Genomic DNA, 15251 nt, shown 5'->3' with positions numbered 1-15251 from the left:
CACACACACACACACACACACACACACACCCTCCTCCACACACACACACACACACACACACACCCTCCTCCACACACACACACACACACACACACACACACACCCTCCCCCCCTCCGGTGCCCCTCCACAGGGAGAACACTGACTTCTCACCCCCCTTGCACCGCTGGGCTGGGCTGGGGGGTGGGCAGCAGGAAGGGGACGAGTGGAGGCAGGGGTGGTCTTGGCAACAGCAGGAGCAGGCAGGGAAGTTGAGTCCGAGGGGAAAAAAAAGAAAGAGAGAGAGAGACCAGAGCGAGACTCCGAGACTCCTGACTCCGGAGGGCCTTTCTTCTTCCAGGTCAAACCATTCCTGGCAGAGCAAGGGGCCAGTTGAGTTCTGGGACCTGGGGGCCAACGTAGAGTTGTACAGCCCCCAGCCTTCTCCTCTAGACTGCAAACGAATGTGAAACTAGCAAGTCAAACGTGGTGCCCCTCCTGGTCTGGGAGACGATGTTGTGAAGACCTCTCCCATAGTTTATCATTGTTTTACATTATTATTATTATTATTAATTATTAATTATTATTATTATTATTTTATGTCCATGTGCGTCCTCTCTCCTGTTCTCTCTCTGACATTCCAAACCAGGCCCCTTCCTAGTTCTGGGGCTGCCTGAGTCTAGAACCCTTCGTTGGCGTGAAAATTTGTGTCCTGTACAGAGTGACAATAGAAATAAACGTTTGGTTTCTCGTGACCAGCACGGCGTGTTTTTGTTGAAACCTCGGTATAAAGATACAAATGCCACCCAGCGTTTATGCTAAGCACCCCAGTCCATTCGGCCTCATACTAGAGTGGTTGAAGATTTTTTTTCAAAGGGTCCAAGGGGACTTTTGAGCTCTGAGGACTCCAAATTGTGGTAGCTCGTGTGTTTTCCTTTTGGAGTGGGTGTGTTTTGTTTGGGGCTTTTAATTTTTTTCCCTTCAGTCCAAAAATGGATTGAAAGTACTGGGCGGGCTGACTCCAATCCCTGATGGAGGGGGGGAATGTTTCATTGTAGGACACGAGAGGCTTAAGTATGGCAAAGGCTTTCATATCGTGATTTATTTGTCATAAGCAAATAAAATGCGGTTAAGCTGTCTCTTTCTAGACAGACGACTCTTTGCTTATTAAGGTTCGGAGGGAGGATTCTGCGAGGCCGGCCTCTTTCCTCCTGCCTAAGAAGGTATCGTTTTCCTCTGAGGTGTTTAAAGCTTTAATGAGTCTAATTTTTTGCACAGATGTTTCTGGGTGTTTGCAGGTTTTCAGAGTATTTTTATATTACAAAGGAGCTAGCCGGTGCCATAGCTCAAACTCTGACAAGCAAATAGATAATCAAGAAGACAAATGGCCTCTTTTGTGAAGCCCTGCTCCTGTATTAATTTTCATTTTCTTTCTCATAGAAAGTATCGAAAGTATGACTGGGGACCAAATAGCTTTCTGTCTCTGAGGTCCCAGTCACCCCTAGAATGGAGTGGGGGAAGGGGTTGGGGGTGCCCATGACCCTCACAAGCTTTGGGGCAGCACCCAAGAGAAGTGCTAAGGTCTGAGGGCTCCAGCCTGGGGAGGGGGGTGGGTTTCTCTGGTCTTGTGGCAGCCAGGATACTGCCACCCGCCTCCAAAAAGCTTGGGGCTCAAAAGAGCATTCGCAATTAAAAGTGGTTTTTTTGTTTTTCAGTCGGTCCTGTCTCCCTCCAGAAAATAAACATAGCTGATTCTACCAGCGCGTTTTATTGTTATTTCTTTTGTATTCCTCCGGTTTGCAGCGCCCGGGAGTTTGAGGCTGGGTAGGGCCCAGGACACAGGGGCCCGTGTCCACAGCGCGGGAAAGGGCCATAGAACGGCCCGTGGAAATGCTTCTGGAAGCCTCATAAAAAAATTGCCCAGACCTGGAGGCTCAGAGCGGCGAGCTTTGTTTCGGTGGAATCGCGGTGTGATGTTTAAGCTGCCCGGGGATGCGGCCGCCCTTAGTGGAGGGGGAAAATAGTTCTTAAAAAGCATATGCCCCCCCAGGAATGTCTCTATAGAACCAAATCAAAGCTGCTCCTTGGAAGGTATGAATAGAATAAAAAAAAGATTTCTATGGAGCTTAAAGTTCACAGCCATTCTGTGTAGACAAGAGCTAAGAAAAATGTGAGAATTATACAGAAAACCATTAATCACTTCTTTTCTTTAAATACGTATCCTCTCTCCTTTGTTATTATTCAACAGCAAATCTCCGCAGACCGGCTGTTGGGGGAAAAAAGTGTTAGCTGGCTCTCCCGGATCTGCGAGGGGGAAAAAATTTGGAACCATAAAGTTGAAAACTTTTTTCTCAGTTTGGAAGCAGCCCTTCGTCATGAATGGGATCCGTGGAATTCGGGCCAGAGGAGGCGAGAGGCGCAGAGGTAACAAAGCCCCCGCCTGGGCTGTCTTTTTTTGTTTTTTGTTTTTTAATCATTTTATGAGCTCTTTTTACAAAGGAAAGAAGAAACTCTCTTGCCTCCTTCTTTTCCTTTTTCAACTTTCTTCGCCGGGTTTTTTATGGTGGATGCTTGGGTCAGATTTGTTGCCTTTTATGATGACGGATGCTTGGGTCAGAGGGAGAGCGAGGGGCCTCACACCTGGAGAGTGTTTGAACTGCTTGGGACGGAGGTGTCAGAGCCCCTGAAAAACCCCAGAGAACGTCGTTTGGGAGGCAGCTCAGAAGGGCTTTTAGGGTTTCGGAAAATGCAGGCGGGCCTGGAGAGCTCCAGCACGTGTGTGTGCAAGTGTGCGTGTTTCGGGACACGCACATGTGGCCAGTGTGTTCTGTGACTTTGCTTGTCTACACTGGGGGCTTGTGTCCCTTATGTCTGTTTACCGGGGAGATGTCACTGCCGCCTCCTGGAAAAATGGAATGCAGTTCTTGGATGGAATGCCCCAGGCTTGGAGCTGGGTATAGGTAGATGTCTTCATTTTCTTTCTTTCTTTTCGTTCTTTCTTTCTTTCTTTCTTTCTTGTGTCTAGCATGGGATTCTGGATAGATATTTGCAACTCTGGAGCAGGAAACTGTTCCGTTTACAGGCAAGGTTCGTTGGTGCCAGAATCTTCCTCTTCATCTCTGCTCCCCACTTCTTCCTGGAGGCTCAGTGCTCACTTTGGTTTCCTTTTCCTCTCTTGTTTTGGGGGTTCTGTTCCCCCTTTGTGGGGCCCTGCTTCTGAAGGCAAGGGAGCCAGCGGGCTCTGGCTCAGACCTGAAAATGTGCTGGCCCTTTTACCCTGGGGCTCACTGAGGGTTAGGAGGCAGGAGGCTGGCAGGAGAGAGAGTTCATGGAGAGGCCACGTTTTCTAGGCGATTAGCTCAGTATTAGAACCACAAAATGACCTCGGAAGCCCCTTGACCTCTCTGAGACTGGACAGTGTGCTGCTCCTGGCTCCTGACTGCTGCCCAGGAGGGAAAGTCAGACCTCGGCCAAGAGGGCCCCTCCCGGGCTGTCCTGTGGCCGGCCTTCTGCATCTCCCTCTGGCCCCCAACCCCTTCTTTGCTATCTGGGAATCTCTGGATTGTTTTTCTGTGACTGTCCACTGGGAAGAAAAGGAGTAAAAAATTTAGCTCAGGGGTACAGATAGGGGAGGGAAGTAAGGTGCTGATCTGGCCCTCTGTGTAGAACTCCCTTCCCAGGCCAGGTTCTAACTGCTCCCCCCACCATGTCCAACTCATGCCTCCTTTCCTCCTTCTCTTGGAGGGAGCCGAGGGAGGAGAGACAAAGGGAGGTGAAAGGAGAGGTCCACAGGGCAGCAGAGCGCCAAGGGAACAAGCCTCTGGGTTCTAAAGAGAGGGAAGCCTCCCCCCCCACCGACAGTCCCTTGGAGGCAACTTTCTCTCCAGGTCTCAGATCCAAATCCACAGCTTCTCAACCCATTTTCTGAAGTTCCTTTGTTTAGGAAGCTAATCCTAGAGTCGCTTGTGCCCTCTTCCCCTAATCCCCAGCCCCATCCCAGCGACTCACAGAGGCCATGGATGCCTTCCCACCAGAGGAGCAAGAGAAGTGGGAGAAGGGTCAGGACAGGCTGTTCTGCCCATTTCCAGGAACAGCTCTGCCACATTAACCAAAGTTTTAGCAACTTTTAATTTTAAGAGATGGGTGGAGAATTTGCTAACATGGAGCCTTTCCAAATCTCTATTCTACTCTGATTCATCTTAAAATCCACACCAGCTGCCGTTATTTTAGGAGGAGATAGAGACAAAGAGAGACAGACAGACAGACAGACAGACTCCAGCTGGGAAGAGAGGAAATGTTCCTTCAGTTAAAACTAGGAGAGACCGAACCTTGCTGGGATGTGTGTCGGGTACTGATTTGCATTTTGTAAATTGTCTCCTGTAACTTGGGGTCTCTAACTCAGGCAAGAAATAGCTAGTATCTGTTGGTACCATCTCCTTTGTCCCTGAGTGGGGGAATCCACGCAGGGGCTGGAGGTCTCAGGCAGGAAGAGGGAGTGAGTAGAAAGGGGGTCAGGCCGCTCCTGGGCTGCAAACGTTTGGGGCGCATGTCAGATGTGCACCCATTACTCAGAAGGGCAGATAAGCTATTGTGGGCCCTCTAGAGGCCCAGGTGAGGAAGCTGTAGCCACCTGGGACTTTAGGAGGTGCTCTCTGCCGTGTGAGGGGTCCATTAAAGGGAAAGAGGAAGGAAACAATGAAAGGGAAGATTGGGGTTCATTCAAGGGTTTCAACCACTGAGGCAAGAGCTTCGAGATTTCCCTATTCCCTCACTCCCAGACCCCCAGTCTTTTCAGGGCTGAGCACCTCCAGCAGGCTCACCTTCTAGAATTCCAGCGGCACCCCTCATCTTTGCCCTCTCTTCCCTTCAAGTTCTTGGGCCCTTGCCGCTGGCCTCCTACTTGCACCTCTGGGGACAGAGGGGCTGCCCCAGTCCTGCCCGAGTGCCAGCGAGCGAGCGAGCGAGCCGGGGAGGCAGCGCCGGTGGTGGGTCTCCCTGGGAAGAGTGGCACGCTGGGGAGGGGAGTCTGGTTGGAAAACAGAGTTGGGAAGTTTCCCAGCGTGAGTTGAGCGCTGACGGATTTGTGATCAGCCATAAAACCGGAGCGTTCAGATTCGTAAATCAATCTCGCCTTTCTTGCAGAATGAACGTTCGCTTTATCGGCAGCAAGAAAGCGCTCCACTCGCGCTCAGGCGCTTGTTTATTTGAACATGGACATTCCCAGGATCCGAAAAGAGGGTGGGCATTTTAACAGAACCTGCCTGGCGTGCCTTCCTGTCATTCTGCTGTTTTCTTGTCCTTAAAGACAATTTCTCGGTTTCAAAGACAATTTCTCGGTTTCAGAGAGTGCTGTCTTCCCATGCTCCTGCTTATTTCTTCCTTCCTTTCTCCCTCTCTATCTCTCTCCGTCTCTCTCTCTTTTTTTTCTTTTTTTTTTTTTCTTTCAGACTTTAGTGGACTGTGTTCCTATAGGGGACCATTTGTAATAGATCCGTGGCCAGGATCTTGCAAGGAGCTGCCTGGGCAGGAGCCAGGCTAAGGGCCCACATCGGGAGCAGGCTGAATTCAATACCAGTCTGTGTTTTGTATCTGGACAATCAAAGCCGACTACCCCCCTACAGAGTGCGGCCCTGCTGGCGCCCCACCCGGGCAGGCGTCAGGAGCAGGGATTCTGAGGAGAAGGCAGGGGTTGCTCAGCCGCCCCAGCTGGAACTTACCGGGCCGGCAGGCAGGGTAGCTGTTTCTTTGGGGGGTTGGTAAGGCATCTGGGTCCTCAGCCACCTCCCCACTGAGTTGGTTTTGGTTCGGACCTTTCCAGACAAACCAGTGGTGCCCCCTCGGCCCCTGCTCCCCTACCCTAAGCTGAATTAATTCTCCTACCCTGCCTGTTCTGACGGCAGCATAGGCCAGGCTGCGCCCGGAGCTGCTGAAGATAAGGCTGGGAATGTGCCGAGCGGGCGGCTTCTCCAGGAATGTCTTTTCTGCTCCCCTTTGCACTCCCACCCCTCCCCGTGGCCCAGGACTCCAATTCTGGTTGTAACTGGTCTGCAAGTTCTGGGGCCAAGCTGTAAGGGAAGGAAGGTTTGGGGGATTTTTGGTTTCGTTTTGTTTTGTTTTGTTTACATCTGGGACTAAGACATGTGTCCCTTTCTCTCTCTAGGCCTAGGGAATGGATTGGTCCTACCATCCTTCTGTTTAACCCTTTATTATGAGATTCCCTCCCTTCCCCCCAATCTTTCCCCATCGATCAGGCTCCATTGTCTGCTGATTGGGAGCTCAGGGTACTAACACCTGGGAAATAGGGACCCCGGGGCTGCCAGGCCAACTTCAAAGCTGCTTTCTTCCCTTTCCTTCCCCTCTAGTTGAAATCTTCGGCTGTCTTCACTGATGTGTTGCGGGTAGAGGGGGTCACTGGGATGGGGTGTGACATAGGTAGACAGACACTGACTGTCCACTTCTTTTGTATAGACACCTTAGTCTGGGATCTTTGTCTCTAGAGCGTATGCTCAGTTGGTCACTAGAATTTGATTTCCCTTGGTAATAACACAAGGGACGGGAAAAAAAAAGTCCCCCTTGCGGTTATTCTCAGCTGTGGGAGCTCCCGAGTCATCTCCTCACCCTGTCCCTTTTCTGCCCCTTCCAGAGGTACCACAAAAGATCAGAAGGAGAATTAAACCCAGAAGCCCCATTCTTTATACATATGTAACTTGGACTTAACGAAGGGTTTCTTTTGAAGCTGGTCCCTTTAGAAAGGTTGTTGGTCTTTTAGGAAGGGGGGAGTGGGCCCCACTAAGATCAATATCCTAGGAGTGAGAGAGAGAATGGAGTTGGGGGGAAATCTTGAGCTTAGAGGATGCAGAGAGAGGAACGGGGAGCTGAGAAATCCAGGGGCTTGGAGCAGGGCTCCGCGCCCACCCCACCCCCACCCCCCAGACGCCCCTGCAGACTATTTCTGCACCTCCACGAACTAAGCAGAAGCAGGAGGAGAAGGGAGAGAGGAGAGGTGGGCTGTGGGTAAGTGTGTGTCTGGGGGCGGGGAGGTTAGGGAGCTATAGGGAGGGTAGGTATAGATGGGAACATGGGAGAGAGTAGGAGAACTCACTACTCTTCCATTGGTGGGTTGGGGGGGGAAACCTATTTTGCAGGAAAATTTCTCCTCCTGAAGGGGAAGGTCACAGTGGTCCTTTGAGTCTGAAATCGAAAGACCCCCTTCCCCCTCCTGGTCACGTGATTCATTAAATAATTAATGCCGAGGTTGCAGAATAGATATGTATTTGTCAGGAAAATCGCAGCCTCGGTCTCCCTGTTTCTGACGTGCAATTCAACTGTCCTTTGAAAAACAAGCCTGTACCCCGAGAAAAAAAAAGAGAGAGAGAGACAGGGGGAGAGAGAGGGAGAGAGAGAGAGAGAAAAAGAGAGGGAGGCAACAATAAAAGAGCCCCGCAGCCGGAGCCACACCGCGGGCTGGGGTATTGTAAGTAGAAGGGATTTCTCACTACCTACCGCGTCTTATATGTCCATGTAAATTTATTGTTTGTTATTAATGTTATTGTCGTAAACTGTGACAAATAGCCATCTTCATTTCCTGCCATTTCTCTTCACACGGTGCTCTGTGTGTTTATACCCATTGAGGCATTGCATAGAGATTTTAGGAATATTCCTCTTCTCTCTCTCTCTCTCTCTCTCTCTCCCGCTCTCTCTTTCTCTGTCTCTCTCCTCCAACCTTTTTCTTGATTTATAGCAATATGGGTGTCAGCTTCTCGACCGGCATGCCCGCCATTGTGTGTGTGTGTGTGCGCGCGTGTGTGCGCACGCGTCTGTGTGTGTTTGTGAGCGAGTTGTGTTGTTTATGGCCATGTCTTCGATAAATCATTTCTCACGGAAAATGATGTGGAAGCTCGGCTATTTCTGCGGCCGGGAGAGACTCGGTCTCGGAGCCACTTCCTCCCTCTCTGCTCTGCTCCCAGGAGCTGGTTATTTCAGACGATTTGCAGTAATATATCAGCAGTTAATATGAAAGCTCTATGGCTGGAGGTCTTAAATTACAGCATCTGTGATTATCAATTAAGGCGAGATTTGTATAAATTTGGTAAACCAGAAATGCCTCATTGGCATATAAACCCAGTCAAAGACCACGACCTAATATAAAAATTATATTTGCAAGCCTGATAGAGCCAACATTCCTGAAGCAGCAGACAGAGCTCCATTTTTTTCAGGCATTCCCTTCCAGGAGTTTGGCTGCTCTGACTCCAGCCCAGGGTAAAGAGCCCAACTCTGAAGGCACAAGGGGCCTGGGGGCAGGAGAGGTGGAGGCGGAGGGAGAAATGGCTGGAGTTGAAGGCAAAGATTTTGGTCATCCATGGGGGTCAAATTGAAGCAGTGTGGGAAGGGGGCTGGAAGGATGCGGTTATAGTACTGAAGTGTCATCTGTAGGATCAATGTACAGCAAGATGGTGAGAGTAGGGAAAGAGCCCCCCAAATTGGGGGGAGATCATGGGGACAGAGGGTGAAGGGCTGGGAGAGAAGCTGAAAGCCTTGGCTCCCCACCCTCCTGGCTAACAAAACAAGGAAATGAATTCACACCCCAGTAGCCTTCCTTCGACCTCCTGAAACAAAGAAAGTTTCCTCGGCAGTGAGGGACTCTGTGTGTTTGGGGCTAAAGCAGGGAGAAGTTCTCTAAGTTTCTCTAGAAAAGAAATGCTCCAGGAATCAGGTGGTCCCAGGGAGTTGGTGAGGGTTCCAGGACATAGGGTATGTTCCCCTCCTTAAGGCCCCCTCCAAAGAGGGAGCAAATGGGGTGCAGATTAGGGGGGAGGAGAGCTGGTAAATTTCCCTTTGGGTTTCATGTGGGGGTCCCAGTCCCTCCCCATTAGAGAAGAGCCTGATGGTCAAGGGCAAAGCCAGAAGTAGCTTCTGGGGACATTCTATACTGCACCCCAAAGTTGTGGTGGAGGGCCAGAGTCTTTGCCAAGTACAGTGCAAGCTGCTGGTTTTTCCTTTGCTGGCTGGAGCCCGGCCAAGTGACTTTATAGCCACTATTATCCATGATATTTAACTCTGCCTGCTAGTGTAAACCTTCGAGGAGAAAAATTAGAGCGACACCGTGCCCAGGTGTTAATTATTCATGGCATCAGCCTCATGGAGTGGTGGTTTAGGCCTCGGGGTCCTGGAGCAGCCAGGAGCTTGCTCCCATGCTCGGCTCCAAGGGGTGCTGAGCCCGGTCCTTGTTAACCTGCAGATTTGTGGGCAGGGGGTGGAGGAAGCCTCCCAGATTGGGAGTCTGGGTTGAAAAGGGTTTAGGGAAAAAGAGAAGGAGAGGTCAAGACCCTAGGCTGGGATGGGTGTGGTGTTACCTAGTCTGGAGAAATGGAACTGGGGAGAGTGTGGATTCAGGGGCCTCTTTGATGGGACCAGAGAGTGTGGGGAAGAGGGAAGGTGCTGGGGAAGGCAGACTTGAGGGATGGGGGCTCCAGCCCTTCAGGCCTCCCTCTTTCAGTGTTGGAGAATCCCACACACACTCAGTGTGAGAGACACTCAGTGTGAGAGGCGAGTATGAATTTCTCCCTTACCTGGGAAGTTGTGTGTGTGTGTGTGGGGGGTGTAAATGTGGGGAGGCGGACTTCACCCCCAAAGCAGCATACCAGAACTTAGGCCAAAGTCTTGGAGTCCCTAAGAAAGGCGGGGAAGGATTACCTCTTCCTGGGAGAGGAGGAGGGAACGGGGAGAAGGAAGAGGGTAGACCCATGTTTTATTAGCTTCTGAATTCAGCATGTTTTGGAGGATGAGAAACAAAAGAGGAAAGCTGAAGGATTTGCTCTCTGGGACAGGTCAGAACTAGGGGTGTGAGCTGGGAACCAGTCCTACAGGCCTCTACCCCTGTGTTACCAACTATGCCTCCTTCTCTGTCTCCCCTCGTCCTGCTGCCTTTGCCTGTGACATGGAGGTCTGATCCCCTCTCTTTTCCTCTCTATTCTCTCAGCCTCCTTCAGTTCTTTGTCTCTTCTGGCCCTGGGGATACCCTCTTCCTTTTCCTTTCCCCAATTCACACTCAGAGTCTTCCCCAGAGAAAAAAAGCGGGAGAACCTCCCTCCCCACCATTATCTTTTAGTTGCTGGCTCCTTGCAGAATCTCTCTGTGTAAGGTCTAATGCCCTCTATCCAGGGATATAGGCCTGCTCTCAAGTCAGCAAGTTTGGAAAGAAAAAAAAAAATATATATATATATATGGTTTACTTAGCCATGAAGCACCCTGGCTCTTATCTGTTCTGCACATATGCACCCCATTTGCTTTTGTGCTGTCCAGGGGATGAAGTAGAACGTATTTGGTGGAAGGGGCTTTCGGAAAGCTGCTGAGTCCGTCTTCTGTCCAGACTCTGCCGGTGTCCTTCTTTAGTAATGATAGTGTTTATCTCCATGCCTTTCAGAAGCCGGGCTGCCAATGCTTTAGCCATCAGAAGAATTGGATAAAAAGATGAGGAGAGAGAGAGGATGAAGGAAAAAGGGAGGGCCCCAGAGAGAGAACAAGCAGCAGGATCCTTTTCTGAGGGGAGAAGTTAAGGCAGAGCCCAAGGAGAAGATGACAGGGAGAATAAAGACAAAGGCCGGTCAGAGTGGCAGGGAGGCTGTCCTGGGACAAGGAACCCCACAACTTGGATGGACACACACACACACACACACACACACACACACAGTTAAGTGAGAAGGAGGAAACTAGAAAAGAAACCACTCACTTTGTCTTTGTGATGGAAGGATGTGTTCTTCCTGCAGATGAAAGGGCCCTGAGGCCAAGGGCTCCACATTGCCCCAAGGAGAGGAGCAGCCTAGTGAGTGAGCCCAGAAGTGATTTCTGGAGATACTGCTAAGTCTTTCACGGGCTCAGTTCACACTCATGGAAGACAGAGAGGCAGAGTATGAGAAGACAATGAGGCCGTGCAAAAGGGACAGAAACAACAAGATGGTTAGAAAAGGCACAGGGGGAGAGAGAGAGGGAGGGAGGGAGAGAGAGAAAGAGAAAGAAAGAGAAAGAGAGGGAGAGACAGAATAGAGAGACATGTTGAAAGAGTCCAATCGCTTGGGGAGGGCAGGCACGTGGAGGGGTCTGGAAGCTCCTGGAGACTCTGTGCTTTCTTTCCAGGCAGCTGCCCACAGCCCGGGGCTGACCCAGAAGGAACTGCCCCTAGGGTAGGCCCTTAGTCGGGAGTGCTAAATCAGGTGTGAGGCAGCTGGGGTAGGAACCCAAGTGTCAGGGAGTGGCCAAGACTGTCCTAGCGGGGCAGTCTCCTTTTTCACGGACCACCTTCAGTAACTTAATGGCCGGAATCTCCCAAAATTCCGCAGGGGTGGTGGCGTGGTGGTGGTGTTTGGGGTCAGGCGCTCACACCTGGACCCCGGAATCCTTCCTTGGCCTCTCTTCCCCCTGGCCGGTTTGATCTCTTCTTTCCCTCTTCAGGGCGAGGGAGAAGAAGTCGGTCTGCCAGCCGCCTAAGAACTTTCCCTTTCACCTCCAATCCACATCTCCTCCCTTGAAGCCCCAGCAGGAACAAACGGATGCTGCCCTTACTAATCTCCTCCCTCCCCCATCTTTCAGGAAAAGAAAAGGAAAAAGGGAAAGAAAGTTCCTACCAGCCTAAGCTGCTTTAGAAAACTCCAGGGAACCTGGAAAATGCAAACCTTCTTGCTTCTCCCATCCGTCCCTTTTCCCCCTCGCGCCCCTGCTCTCTCCCTCCACTGCGCACCCCCACCCCCATCCTCCCGTCCCGTCCTGCCCAGAACTCTCTCTCTTCCCCTCCCTTCTCCGCTGGGCCGGACATATGGAACCCATTTCGCTGGTGACATTGAAGAGCCGCCCGTGCGCCCGCCTTCCGCCATGGCGCCCCCGGCGCCCCCCGCGCCTCGCCGTGCCCCCTGTCATTCGCGGCTCCTCTCGCCCGGCAGCTCGGCCAGCTCTCGCAGCCCCGATCCGGCTGCGTGCCAGGCGCGCCCGGCCGCCCGCAGCCCCACGCGGGCCGTCGCCGAGGGGGCGCTCCGGCTTCTCCGGCCCGGGACCCCGAGCTCCCCGAGCGCAGCCTCCGCGCGCGCTTCGCCGCCCCGCGGCCTCGAGGGCCTAACAAAGCCGGGGGCGGGGGCAGGGGCAGGGGCGGGGAGGGGGCGAGCGCTTCCGGGCCTCTCCCCGCGCCGCCCGCCGCTCCGGGGCCCGCTGGGGTCTGCATGAGCGCGATGCGGCGGGCTGCGGACGGGGCGCCCCCGCTGGGGCCCAGTGACCCGGGCCTGGCAGTCGGCTCCCGCGCGCCCGCTGCTCCCCGCTGCCCGCGGCCTGCGCCCTAGCGGGAGTCCGCACAGGTAAGTAGGGGTGCGGAGCCTGGCGGCCGGGATCCGGCGAGGGGTGTGGGGGTGTCCGTGGGGGGGGGGGTACGTGTGTGTAGGGGCAGGCCGAGTCCCCAGCCCCCAGGTCTCTCTCCTGGGTCAGGAAAGAGGCCGGATCCCAACTGTGGAAGACAAAGATGGGAGCACCTTAAAGAGGCCGGTGGGTGCTGAGGGGATAGAGGGATCCGGGTGTGCCGGGCAATGTGGAGGAATGTGGGCTTGCACGCCGCCGCCCCCCCCACCCCGTGTGTGGACAGGAACCCAGTTAGGGGGTGGAGGAGCTTTCTGGCTCAGGAAGGGTGTTGGACGCTCTGGAGGGTTTTCCAGGGGAGCTGGAAGCTGTGCATTATGAAGGAAATGCGGGGGCATCTCCTGGGGTTGGGGGGACAGCTGGGCCCTGCTCCCACAGTCCAGCTGTCACCATGGTGAGCCTTTTAGCACCTGGCGGGTTATTTGAAGCTGAAACTACAAGGGTTGCGGTGAGGCCGGGTGTTAAACTGAGAAGGTAGGAGAGGGGGTGATTTATGGCTTCAGAGAAGCTATGTTTACTCCCAGACTGCTCTGGAAACCAAAAACCAAACAGAGCAGAGGCAGGAGGAGCCCCTCTCCTAGGAGTGGGAGGCGATGCCAGCTTCCTTCGCTGGGATTTATTTTCCCAGATGTGGGGAGATGGTGGGAACTGTCCCTTTGCAGGCGCAGGATGTGGTGGGTCTGTGTGATGTATAAGGATAGTGTGCAAGCATGCACACGTGGAGGTGTGTTTGTGTGTTGTGTGAGAGTGTTAGCACGCAGGGGTACACATGTGCTCAGGCTGGGGTCCATGGGGGTGCAGCGTCGCTTTGTGAGTGGGCACACGGGGCTGGGAAGGAGGCTCGGTGTTCTCTGGTCCTGGTCCTCTGTGATGTGGTAGTTTAAACACATTTTGCTGCCCTGTGCCCTCACCATGGGGTGGTGCTGGTCCAGAATGTGCTTTCTTTCCGCCCACAGCCATGTGCAGACAGTCCACTTGGACTGGTCCTTCGCCCCTCTGGGCCATGTGCATGGACTGCCTGATCTTCACTTTGAACCTTTAACTTTGCCATGGGAGGCTAAGGAATTAGTGAACATGGCTGCGTGGGAAGGAGAGGAGGAGAGGAGAAAAAGACCCCAGAATAGTAGCAGAGCTCAGCGGTGTGACCCTGGGCCTTGGCAGGCATGGGTTCCACCATCACTGCTCCAATTTTTCCCAAAGTCTCTGCTTGGGAAGGGGCAAGTGAGCACAAAGGGGAACAGAGCAAAAGAGCCATGCAGGATGCTGAGGGGTGGGGAGAGAAATATTTTGACCCCAGATAGTTATTTCCTCAGGCCAATTGGTGGCTCTTGCATTTCTGTCTAGAAGCCTGGCTTTGCCTGGAAATTGTTTTGCATTAAATTTTCTCAGCCGCAGAATTATCTTTCCTCGCCTCCAGCTAAACTTGCATTTTTCCACCAGACACTTGGGCCCCGCACCAATGAAATCTGAGAGGAAGCGGCTGGGCTCTAAGTGGCCGTAATTTAATTGATTTTATCATAAATCATCAACTTGATGAAGAACCCGAGGTTTCAGTGAAGTAAATTGATATTAATGGGAGTTTCTTGAAATGCAAACTCGCTGCATTGTTGGGGCATCTTGAACTGGGGAGGTGGATTTCATGTGTCCCAGGAGCAGAGAGCCTGGACCTGGAGCTCGCAGAGCATTAGGGGGTAGGAAAAGCGAGCTTTGAGGGGTAGCTGCAAGCAGACCGATTTCTGTAGAGGGAAGCAAGGCAGAGAATGGAACTTTCTTGGCGAGGGAGCAGAGGCTGACTCTGAAACCTTCTTTCTGGCCATTTTGGAAATGCTGGTCTCCAACTGAGGAGGAGGCAGCTGGGGAGGCTGGTAGGTGTGTGGGCAGAGTTGGGGGTCGGGTGAGAAGGCCAGGCTGGTACAATGGGTGCATTGACTCCTGGTTAAAAATTGCCAGGCCAAAGCCTTCCTCCTCTAATTATACAAATTAATTATTTACTGCTCAGGTTGCTGTGTCCAAAAATAGCACTTTTGATTTGGTGATGGAGATAGAGAACCCCCCCCCCCTCACACACACCACACACACACACACACATGCACGCACGCACGCACAGAGTGGTGGTAAAAACCAGTGTATGAGCCTTGGGGGGGGCAAGGAGAACCAGGCGTGGGGTTGGTGCTCAGCAGTGGGGGGTGTAAACATTTAATTCCAAGAAAAAATACTCTGCTTTTGGCAGAGGTGGTGCCCTTTATTGTCCGAACTCCGAGATCATATTGTCGCTCACTTTTACATGAGCAGACAGAGAACCGCAAGCTGTCAGTCCAAAAAGGGACCTGAGAGATCTTTTAGACCAACCCCTCCCACTCCATGCTCTAGCTTTACAGAGGGGACACTGAGGCCCAAGGAGTTCACTGCTTCAGACCACACAGCCAGTCTGGAATGCCTAGAATCCAAGCCTCCGGACTGCTGAGCCTATGGACTTGAGACAAATCACTCTCTGGCTGTGAGCCTCAGTTTCCCTGTCTGTAACAATGGCAGGGGTTGGAGAGGACAGTGTCTGAGTTTCTCCCTAGGTCTGACCTTGGGAAACTCTCTAGTGCTTGGGAGCAGCTCTCTTGCATGTCCCGGAGTTTTCTTTTCCTTTTTTAAGATTTTATTTATTTATTTGACAGATAGAGATCACAAGGATGGGGAGCAGGCTCCCTGCTGAGCAGAGAGCCTGATGCGGGGCTCGATCCCAGGACCCTGGGATCATGACCTGAGTTGAAGGCAGAGGCTATAACCCACTGAGCCACCCAGGCGCCCCGTATCCTGGAGTTCTGAGGGTATCTAGGCATAGAAGTTACTGCATGCTTGTTTGCAAATATTCAAGGAATTTGTACGTGCC

At 52.5% G+C, this 15251-nt stretch overlaps 1 protein-coding gene across 2 annotated transcripts in view; it reads left to right on the top strand.

The window, feature by feature from the left end:
- The first annotated feature begins 2254 nt into the window (after window positions 1–2254).
- The window catches only part of HOXB3 (homeobox B3), a 23898-nt gene continuing 10901 nt past the window's right edge, over window positions 2255–15251 (top strand). Inside the window, exon 1 of one of the 2 annotated variants that reach the window (XM_059380447.1) lies at window positions 2255–2401. The gene's annotated coding sequence lies outside the window, so the exon portion shown is untranslated. Of the gene's footprint in view, window positions 2402–12141; window positions 12316–15251 lie in introns of those variants that run through there. The other variant, XM_059380446.1, reaches the window with a different exon arrangement.

This window comes from Mustela nigripes, chromosome 16, assembly GCF_022355385.1.
Source record: "Mustela nigripes isolate SB6536 chromosome 16, MUSNIG.SB6536, whole genome shotgun sequence".
Classification (NCBI taxonomy): Eukaryota; Metazoa; Chordata; class Mammalia; order Carnivora; family Mustelidae; genus Mustela; species Mustela nigripes.
The sequence above is the reverse complement of the archived record's forward strand: the minus strand, read 5'-3'. Positions and strand labels throughout refer to the sequence as shown.